This window comes from Bufo bufo, chromosome 2, assembly GCF_905171765.1.
Source record: "Bufo bufo chromosome 2, aBufBuf1.1, whole genome shotgun sequence".
In the NCBI taxonomy this organism is placed as follows: domain Eukaryota; kingdom Metazoa; phylum Chordata; class Amphibia; order Anura; family Bufonidae; genus Bufo; species Bufo bufo.
In genome coordinates, this window is record NC_053390.1 from 528,704,608 (window position 1) to 528,716,175 (window position 11,568).

The window sequence follows — 11,568 nt, forward strand, 5'->3', positions numbered from 1 at the left end:
ACTTAGGTAGTGTCGTGACGCCAGCACCTTGATGGTGCAAAATGTTGAGAGTGGTAGTAGTATGAAGTTAGAAGAATGAGGCAGGTTTAAATCCAACTGAGAACTTTACTATAACCAGGTTCTTGATGACAATTTACATCCAGTAATAAAGCAGTCTATGATACACATGCAAGTTGGATGTGATGAATCTCAGTAACAGGCTGTACTTGTAGTTATGTCTCAGGCTAGGGTAGTTAGTTATGTACTAACTGATATTCAGCTCCTTGCCTTGCTTCAGTCTCAGTTGAGGTAGTTTAAGTCTTGGTCTTCTACTCACAAGTGATGCAACAGAAATCTCACCTGTCCTTAAAAATAACAGCAGGCCATAATGGATTAGGTCGGGCGAACCCTCCTTGCGGTTGTGAGCAAGGGTAAGGTGGCAGTCTTTCACCTTGGCTGCATGCTGGCGGTGCACCAATCTCGTGCTCTGGCTCCGGCTGTGACATAACAATAAGCTTAGCGTCTCTCTAAGTGTCTGTGAGCAGCCACTCGTCTAGCAGACTGATCCACTGATCATGCAGGCTCCACCTCTCCTCTTGCACGTCCCCTATGTTCTGCAGCATAGTGGAGGTGGCGCTCATATTGTAATCCATGGTAATGAAGTGGTGGCGCAGCAGAAATTATTTTCCCGCACTTTCAAGGTGCGGCACTCTATTTTTCCCGCCGAACAGGGTGTTTTGCAGAGTAATGGTGCCAAAAATCAGACAAGAAGGCCTCCGGCGGCCATTTTAGGTTCAAGGTCAAAGATAATTCAGTCACAGCAAGCAGTTTTAGTTTAACAATGCGATTTCAAAGTAGATAATTGGCACAGTATATCCATGCAGTTTTTAAGCAGTTTTAAACAGTTCTTTAGCCCAATAAAACAAATGGGGCTCATTCACATAAGGCACAGAGGATATTGAGCCTGTTCATGACGCCAATTTTAAATTGCAACGTGCTAGTCCGCAGGGGTAGAACACGTGAGGTTCATGGTGGGCTGAAGTGTACAAACAGTTCATCAGTTACTCACGGTTTAGCAGATGCCTCCCTGGGCCAGCAGTGCAGTCAAGGGGAGAACAGCACAGGATTCTCCGGGGCACACTCTATTACAGGGGACACCGGCCAGGTGGTGATCGAGGTGCCCTTGATGGTGATTGGGTTTCTGAGTGCTTGTGCGACTGGGCCCCTGACTTATGTAGTGTCGTGACGCCAGCACCTTGATGGTGCAAAATGTTGAGAGTGGTAGTAGTATGAAGTTAGAAGAATGAGGCAGGTTTAAGTCCAACTGAAAACTTTACTATAACCAGGTTCTTTATAACAGTTTACATCCAGTAATAAAGCAGTCTCTGATACACATGCAAGTTGGATATGATGAATCCCAGTAACAGGCTGTACTTGTAGTTATGTCTCAGGCTAGGGTAGTTAGTTATGTACTCACTGATATTCAGCTCCTTGCCTTGCTTCAGTCTCAGTTGAGGTAGTTCAAGTCTTAGTCTTCGACTCACAAGTGATGCAACAGAAATCTTATCTGTCCTTAAAAATAACGGTGAGGCTGCCGGAAGCTAATAAATCCTTCTCCCAAATACAAAGGCGCCTAGATCCCAGAATAATGGTTTTGTCCTTCCTTTGTCTTTATCCACAATAAACTTGCTACTCCGGAAGAGTGAATAGTAGAATACAGACTTCACCTCTGCCTATCTTCCTGGCTTGATACCGAGATACACGTTGGCTCCTCTGGGCCGTGGAACTGTCACAGCCAGACAGCTGAGAAGCGCTCACAGGAGCTTCTCAGATCCTCCTCCTTGAATTTCTTTGTTTTGGTTTAGTTTCTCATCTCGTTAGTTTATCTCAGCTGTCATGCAGTTGGACTGATTGCTACCCTTTAAGTTCCTCCCCATAATGCAGTAGTGTGCGGCTGATACAACTTCCTGGAGTGTGTGTGCATGCTGTTCCCAGTTCCCAGTCGTCAGTCGTCTGCAAGATAAGTGCTGTTTTTGTATTTATGATTTTGTCTTTTCTGGATCCAGGTGACCCTGACTCCCTCCGTGTCAGTGTAGGGAGCCGGTGGTCGTGTCCCTTCACTATTGTAGGGTCTTCAGGTAATAGATAGCCGAGGAACGTGGATATGCGGCCATCCACCTTTGGGGGGTTCGCATAGGCTGAGCAGTGAGGGAGAGCGGCAGGTCTATTGCAGGGGTCTCCCTTTGTTCCTTAGTTGTGGATCCAGAGAGACATTGTTTATATGGTATTGTCTTGTTTCCTGTACACCATCCGTGACATTATCAGCCGCCAAAACCGTCTCAAGCATGGATCCGGTTTCACTTTTGGCTGAACGCTTTCAGGATCTTTCTTTGGAGGTAGCTGATCTCCGTAAGACTTTTTCTCAGTTTCAAGTGACCGGTTCAGCTTGCGTTCATGGAGTTTGTGCTGAGCCTAAGATCTCGCTCCCGGATATGTTCTCCGGGGGTAGTGAGAATTTTGTGCGTTTTTGAGAGGCTTGCAAACTCCATTTTCGCCTTCTTCCCCATTCTTCTGGTGATGAAGAACGGAGGGTGGGGATCATTATATCGCTGCTCAGGGGTAACGCTCAGTCCTGGGCCTTTTCGCTGCCGGAGGGGGCATGGCCCCTTCGTTCAGTGGATGAATTCTTTTTAGCCCTGGGTCAGATATATGATGATCCGGATCGTATTGCTCTGGCTGAGTCTAGACTACGTCTGTTATGCCAGGGTAAACAATCCGCAGAGATATACTGTTCAGAATTTCGGAGATGGGCAGCAGATACGGGTTGGAATGATGCTGCACTCCGAAGTCAATTTTGCTATGGTCTTTCAGAGGGATTGAAAGATGCATTTGCCTATCATGAAAGACCTACCTCAATGGATTCTGCTATGTCTTAGGCTGTTCGTATTGACAGGCGTCTTAGAGAGAGAGGAGAGATCTCTCCTTCCTGTCATACTCAGTCCCGGGACAGTGCAGCGGTCTCATTCTGTGCACAGGGGTCTCAGTCGCTGTCAGCCCCTTCTGAGCAGGAGTCCATGCAGCTGGGGTTGATTGCCTCTGACAATAGAAGATTCAGCCCGCAGGGGAGGGTTTGTTTTTGTTGTGGAGGTATAAATCATCTGGCAAATGTTTGTCCCTCTAGGAGATTCAGGCAGTTTTCTGGGAGTAATAAAGAGACAAAAAGGAAAAAATCTTTTAAAAATGTTCCGTCTGTTACTATTGGCAGGGTTGAGGCGGAAATTGAAGGTTTTCCGTTTGCTTGTAGTTCCCGTTTTGTCCTGCCTGCTAGGGTGGCGCTAGAGAGCAAGAGCATTTTTTGTGAGATTTTTGTGGATAGTGGAGCAGCTGTCAACCTCATTGATAATCAATTTGCAATAACTCATGGTTTCCAGGTATGCACTTTGGGAAAGGATATTCCTGTTTTTGCTATTGATTCAGCTCAACTTTCTCAGAAATCATTAAAGGGCATAGTTCACAATATCCGTTTAATTGTGAGTGATGCTCATGTTGAGGATGTGTCATGTTTCGTCCTTAGCGGTTTGCCTACTCCTCTAGTGTTGGGGCTACCCTGGCTCACTAAACATAACCCCACCATTGATTGGCAAGCGAGGCAAATAAATGGTTGGAGTAACTTTTGCAGAGAGAATTGCCTCATAACATCTGTTTCTGAGGTTTCTACTAAGACTGTACCACCTTTCCTCTCTGAATTTTTGGATGTCTTCTCTGAGAGTGGAGTTCAGGGTTTACCTCCGCACAGGGAGTATGATTGCCCTATTAATCTCATCCCAGGCACCAAGCTGCCTAAATCTCGTTTATACAATCTTTCCCAACCTGAGAGGGTCGCTATGCGGGCTTATATCTCTGAGAGTCTGAGAAAAGGACACATACGACCCTCGAAGTCACCTGTTGCGGCTGGTTTTTTCTTTGTTAAGAAAAAAGATGGTTCTTTAAGACCTTGTCTGGATTTCAGGGAGCTGAACAGTATCACTATTCGTGATCCTTATCCGCTTCCTCTGATCCCGGACCTGTTTAACCAGGTTGTTGGGGCTAAAGTCTTTTCCAAATTAGACCTAAGAGGGGCATACAACCTGGTTAGGGTCAGAGAAGGAGACGAATGGAAGACGGCTTTCAATACCCCTGAGGGCCATTTTGAGAATTTGGTTATGCCTTTTGGTTTGATGAATGCCCCAGCCGTTTTTCAGCATTTCGTCAACAGCATTTTTTATCATTTAATGGGAAAATTTGTATTAGTGTATTTGGATGACATTTTGATTTTTTCTCCTGATTTCAAGACTCATAAGGAACACTTACATCAGGTCTTGCTCATCCTGCGGGAGAATAAATTATATGCGAAACTGGAAAAATGTGTCTTTGCGGTTCCAGAAATCCAATTTCTGGGGTTTCTTGTCTCCGCTTCTGGTTTTCGCATGGACCCCGAGAAGGTCCGCGCTGTGCTTGAGTGGGAGCTTCCTGAGAATCAGAAGGCGCTGATGCGTTTTTTGGGCTTTGCCAATTATTACAGGAAATTTATTTTGAATTATTCCTCTGTTGTTAAACTGATATGACCAGAAAGGGGGTAGATTTTTCTTCCTGGTCGGTAGAGGCGCGTAAGGCCTTTTCTAATATCAAGGAGAGTTTTGCTTCCGCTCCCATCCTAGTACAACCTGATATTTCGTTACCCTTCATAGTTGAGGTTGATGCTTCTGAGGTAGGGGTGGGTGCGGTCTTGTCTCAGGGTTCCTCTCCTGCCAAATGGCAACCGTGTGCCTTTTTCTCAAAGAAACTCTCCTCCGCAGAGAGAAATTATGATGTGGGAGATAGGGAATTGTTGGCCATCAAGTTGGCTTTTGAAGAATGGCGCCATTGGATAGAGGGAGCCAGACACCCTATTACCGTGTTTACTGACCATAAAAATCTGGCCTACCTGGAGTCAGCCAAGCGTCTGAACCCGAGACAGGCCAGATGGTCTTTGTTCTTTTCAAGGTTTAATTTTGTTGTTACGTTCCGCCCTGGGGTTAAGAATGTGAAGGCAGATGCCCTGTCACGTTGTTTTCCGGGAGGTGGGAATTTTGAAGACCCGGGTCCCATTTTGGCTGAAGGTGTGGTGGTCTCTGCTCTTTTTCCTGAATTGGAGGGAGAGGTGCAGGCAGCCCAGTCAGAAGCTCCTGATCTTTGTCCTCCTGGGAGGTTGTTTGTGCCTCTCGCTTTGAGACACAAGATTTTTAAAGAACACCACAACACGGTCCTTGCTGGGCACCCGGGGGCAAGAGCCACACTGGATCTCATCGCTCAGAGATTCTGGTGGCCTGCGCTTCGTAAGTCGGTTGAGGGTTTTGTGGCAGCTTGCGAGACTTGCGCTCGTGCCAAGGTCCCTCATTCACGGCCATCAGGTCCTCTCCTTCCTTTGCCCATTCCTTCCCGTCCTTGGACACATCTGTCCATGGACTTCATAACGGACTTGCCTCGTTCCTCGGGGAAGTCTTTGATTCTGGTGGTGGTGGACCGTTTTAGCAAAATGGTGCATTTTATCCCTTTTCCTGGTTTGCCCAATGCTAAGACGCTGGCGCAGGCATTTATTGACCACATTGTCAAATTGCATGGGATTCCTTCAGACATAGTCTCTGATAGGGGCATGCAGTTTGTTTCCAGATTCTGGAAGGCTTTCTGTTCTCGCTTGGGGGTTCGGTTGTCATTCTCTTCTGCTTTCCATCCGCAGTCGAATGGCCAGACAGAGCGCGTCAATCAGAATCTGGAGACATATCTGCGCTGTTTTGTGGCGGAGAATCAGGAGGATTGGTGTTCTTTTTTGTCCCTTGCTGAGTTTGCTTTAAATAACCGTCGTCAGGAGTCCTCTGATAAGTCACCATTTTTTGGTGCATATGGGTTCCATCCGCAGTTTGGGACTTTCTCGGGAGAGGGCTCTTCTGGTTTGCCTGATGAGGACAGATTCTCCTCGTCTTTGTCATCTATTTGGCAAAAGATTCAGGATAATCTAAAGAGCATGAGTGAGAGATATAAGCGTGTGGCGGATAAGAGACGTGTGCCTGGTCCGGACCTGAATGTTGGTGATCTGGTGTGGTTGTCTACCAAGAATATCAAATTGAAGGTTCCCTCCTGGAAGTTGGGTCCTAGGTTTATTGGGCCTTACAAGATCCTGTCTGTCATCAATCCTGTTGCCTACCGTCTTGATCTTCCTCAGACTTGGAAGATCCATAATGTTTTTCATAAGTCCTTATTGAAACCTTATGTTCAACCTATTGTACCCTCGCCTTTGCCTCCTCCTCCGATTATGGTTGATGGAAATCTTGAATTTCAGGTCTCTAGGATTGTGGATTCTCATCTTGTCCGCGGTTCCCTCCAGTACCTCGTTCATTGGGAGGGTTATGGTCCTGAGGAGAGGATGTGGGTCCCAGTGACGGACATTAAGGCCTCTCGTCTCATCAGGGCTTTCCATAGGTCCCATCCTGAGAAGGTGGGCTCTGAGTGTTCGGAGTCCACTCCTAGAGGGAGGGGTACTGTCACAGCCAGACAGCTGAGAAGCGCTCACAGGAGCTTCTCAGATCCTCCTCCTTGAATTTCTTTGTTTTGGTTTAGTTTCTCATCTCGTTAGTTTATCTCAGCTGTCATGCAGTTGGACTGATTGCTACCCTTTAAGTTCCTCCCCATAATGCAGTAGTGTGCGGCTGATACAACTTCCTGGAGTGTGTGTGCATGCTGTTCCCAGTTCCCAGTCGTCAGTCGTCTGCAAGATAAGTGCTGTTTATGTATTTATGATTTTGTCTTTTCTGGATCCAGGTGACCCTGACTCCCTCCGTGTCAGTGTAGGGAGCCGGTGGTCGTGTCCCTTCACTATTGTAGGGTCTTCAGGTAATAGATAGCCGAGGAACGTGGATATGCGGCCATCCACCTTTGGGGTGTTCGCATAGGCTGAGCAGTGAGGGAGAGCGGCAGGTCTATTGCAGGGGTCTCCCTTTGTTCCTTAGTTGTGGATCCAGAGAGACATTGTTTATATGGTATTGTCTTGTTTCCTGTACACCATCCGTGACAGGAACCCAAGAGAGAGCGGAGAGGAGAGGGGACCTCTCCTTCCCCCTAGCTCCTCACTCCATCTCCTTCTTCCTCCAAACTCTAAACTCAACCCCCTAACTAGGCCTGAACTGTGCTATATATACTGTGGTGCTACCCCCATCTAGTGGTGGAATGTACGTAGTGCACCTGACAGCCTGGTAACGGGGATTTCACACAAGGATGAAATACAGCATGATATAACATATGACACAATAAGCTTTTGCAGTGCCCACATACACTAGTGGGATGCTGCACTAGTGCTGAGTGACACTATTGGTTATTTAGTGTGGCTGTAAAGCCGATCCGGGCTTGTAACGGTCACGTCCACACACACACAGGGGGAAGGATAGTGACCACTGCGCTCCACCCTCACCCCTGGCCCTGCCTACTTGCCTCACGAGTCCTGATGACAGGGGACAACTGGACGACAGTCCCTAACTTAGGATACGTGCAGGGAAGACAGACAAGACAAAATACGGAACATGAACGGACCGGGTCAGAACCAAGAGAGCTACGCAGTACAAAGGGTAAAGCAAAGAATGGTCAGGAGAAGCAGGGGTCAAATACCAGGAGAGTAGAGAAGTAAAAGAGGAGTCCAAAGAGAGTAGTCAGGTGGGAGCCGAGGTCACAATACCAGGACGGATGCGCAGTACAGGAGGAGCAGGCAAAGGATTGTCAGGGAACGGAATCAGGTGAGTATTCAGTAGTCCAACAAATAGCCAGGAACCTAGAAATTAACAGGCAACCTGTGGCTAGCAGGCTGCCTGTATTTATAGTGGGGAGTGAGGGATTACTGTGGTGCTACCCCCATCTAGTGGTGGAATGTACGTAGTGCACCTGACAGCCTGGTAACGGGGATTTCACACAAGGATGAAATACAGCATGATATAACATATGACACAATAAGCTTTTGCAGTGCCCACATACACTAGTGGGATGCTGCACTAGTGCTGACTGACACTATTGGTTATTTAGTGTGGCTGTAAAGCCGATCCGGGCTTGTAACGGTCACGTCCACACACACACAGGGGGAAGGATAGTGACCACTGTGCTCCACCCTCACCCCTGGCCCTGCCTACTTGCCTCACGAGTCCTGATGACAGGGGACAACTGGACGACAGTCCCTAACTTAGGATACGTGCAGGGAAGACAGACAAGACAAAATACGGAACATGAACAGACCGGGTCAGAACCAAGAGAGCTACGCAGTACAAAGGGTAAAGCAAAGAATGGTCAGGAGAAGCCGGGGTCAAATACCAGGAGAGTAGAGAAGTAAAAGAGGAGTCCAAAGAGAGTAAGGTGGGAGCCGAGGTCACAATACCAGGACGGATGCGCAGTACAGGAGGAGCAGGCAAAGGATTGTCAGGGAACGGAATCAGGTGAGTATTCAGTAGTCCAACAAATAGCCAGGAACCTAGAAATTAACAGGCAACCTGTGGCTAGCAGGCTGCCTGTATTTATAGTGGGGAGTGAGGGATTACTGTGGTGCTACCCCCATCTAGTGGTGGAATGTACGTAGTGCACCTGACAGCCTGGTAACGGGGATTTCACACAAGGATGAAATACAGCATGATATAACATATGACACAATAAGCTTTTGCAGTGCCCACATACACTAGTGGGATGCTGCACTAGTGCTGACTGACACTATTGGTTATTTAGTGTGGCTGTAAAGCCGATCCGGGCTTGTAACGGTCACGTCCACACACACACAGGGGGAAGGATAGTGACCACTGCGCTCCACCCTCACCCCTGGCCCTGCCTACTTGCCTCACGAGTCCTGATGACAGGGGACAACTGGACGACAGTCCCTAACTTAGGATACGTGCAGGGAAGACAGACAAGACAAAATACGGAACATGAACGGACAGGGTCAGAACCAAGAGAGCTACGCAGTACAAAGGGTAAAGCAAAGAATGGTCAGGAGAAGCCGGGGTCAAATACCAGGAGAGTAGAGAAGTACAAGAGGAGTCCAAAGAGAGTAGTCAGGTGGGAGCCGAGGTCACAATACCAGGACGGATGCGCAGTACAGGAGGAGCAGGCAAAGGATCGTCAGGGAACGGAATCAGGTGAGTATTCAGTAGTCCAACAAATAGCCAGGAACCTAGAAATTAACAGGCAACCTGTGGCTAGCAGGCTGCCTGTATTTATAGTGGGGAGTGAGGGATTACTGTGGTGCTACCCCCATCTAGTGGTGGGGGTAGCACATGACCGACAGACCAACCAGTTGAGCACCGAGTGATCAGCTCGGCGCTCAAGGCAGACTTAGGAGCAGGGAGCCACCCAGCAGTAAAGCCGCCCTGGGAATGAGGTCAAACACAGATCCTCATTCCCAAAGCTAAGCAACAGTTCTGCGGGCAATGGGGGACCGAGTGCACCTTCGGAACCCCGTTACAGGGCTGGCTTTTACTGGGGGCAGCCAAAGTGCAGCCAAAGTGGGTGGCTGTTCCCCACGTTCCAGGCCGGGTTTTGGTTACGGATATAAAACCCAGCCAGCAGTCTCAGCTTGGTGTGGATTATCCTCCATTTCACAGTGAATCTGTGGAGTCTCTGTGGTTTTGGGATCTGCATGATGTGTGCCGTACTAAATGGCTGAGAGATCTTGAACACCAAGACGACGAACTATCATTTTTGTTTATGTGTGAATAAACATTGCACTGTTTAAGTCAAAGACTTTGTTTTTGCCTCTGTACTGCGTCCGCTAATCTGCCTACCAGAGAGAATCCCCACAGTGGTTATATCTCAGGCTACCATAGGAAGTTATGTACTCACTGATATTTAGCTCTTTGCCTTGCTTCAGTCTTAGTAAAGGTAGTTCAAGTCCTTGTCTTCTACACACAAGTGATGCAACAGATGTCCTATCAGTCCTCGAAGTAACGGTGAGGCTACCGGAAGCTAATAAACCTTCACCTTATTACAAAGGCGCCTAAAGCCTAGAATAATGGCTATTGTCCTTTCTTTGTCTTTCCACAATAAACTTAGTAAAATCCACTTGACACTCCGGAAGAGTAGACGGTAGAATACAGACTTCACCTCTGTCTATTTTCCTGGCTTGACATTGCGACCATGAATTGGCTCCTCTGGGCCGTGGAGCCCAAGAGAGAGCTGAGAGGAGTGGGGTCCTCTCCTTCCCCCTTGCTCCTCACTCCATCTCCTCCTTCTTCCAAACTCTAACTCCCAACTACCTCACTAGGCCTCAACTGTAGTATATATATATACTGTGGTGCTACCCCCATCTAGTGGTGGAATGTGTCTAATGCACCTAACAGCCTGGTAACAGGGATTCCACATAAGAATAAAATACAGCATGATATAACATACAGTCCTGATCAAAAGTTTAAGACCACTTGAAAAATGGCAAATAATCATATTTAGCATGGCTGGATCTAAACAAGGTTCAAGTAGAACTTCAACATGCAACAATAAGAAATGGAAGTGAGACAAAACATTTTTTTGAGCATTAAATTTAATGAAAACAACAAATAAACTGAAACAGGCTGTTTTTCAGCTGATCAAAAGTTTAGGACCACACCTCCAAAAAAAAACTAAACCCCCCAAAACAGAAATCCAACTTCCAAACATGAACTCAGTAATGAGTAGCTCTGCCGTTATTGTTTATCACTTCAAAAATTTGTTTAGGCATGCTTGATGCAAGCGTTTCCATGAGGTGAGTGGGAACATTTCTCTAAGTGGTGAAGACGGCCGCACGAAGGCCATCTACTGTCTGGAACTGTTGTCCATTTTTGTAAACTTCGCTTGCCATCCATCCCCAAAGGTTCTCAATTGGATTTAGATCCAGGGAACACGCAGGATGGACCAAAAGAGTGATGTTATTCTCCTGGAAGAAGTCCCTTGTCCTGCGGGCATTGTGTACTGTAGCGTTGTCCTGTTGAAAAACCCAGTCGTTACCACACAGACGAGGGCCCTCAGTCATGAGGAATGCTCTCTTCAACATCTGGACATAGCCAGCGGCCGTTTGACGCCCCTGCACTTCCTGAAGCTCCATTGTTCCACTGAAGGAAAAAGCACCCCAGACCATTATGCCGCCCCCTCCACTGTGGCGCGTACAAAACATTTCAGGTGGGATCTGCTTGTCATGCCAGTAACGTTGGAAACCAACAGGACCATCAAGGTAAAAAAAAATCTTTCTTCCACCTTTGAATGTCCCATGTTTGGTGCTCTCTTGCAAAGTCCAAATGAGCAGTTCTGTGGCGTTCAAGGAGACGAGGTCTTTGAAGACGTATTTTGTTTTTGAAGCCCTTCAGTCTCAGATGCCGTCTGATGGTTATGGGGCTGCAGTCAGCACCAGTAAGGACCTTAATTTGGGTCGAGGATTGTCCAGTGTCTTGACAGACAGCCAATTGGATACTCCGGCTCAGTGCTGATGACATTTTTTGGGGTCTTTCACTTGACTTTTTTGTTCCATAACCCTCAGGATCATTTAAGAAATTCCAAATGACTGTCTTACTGCGTCCCACCTCA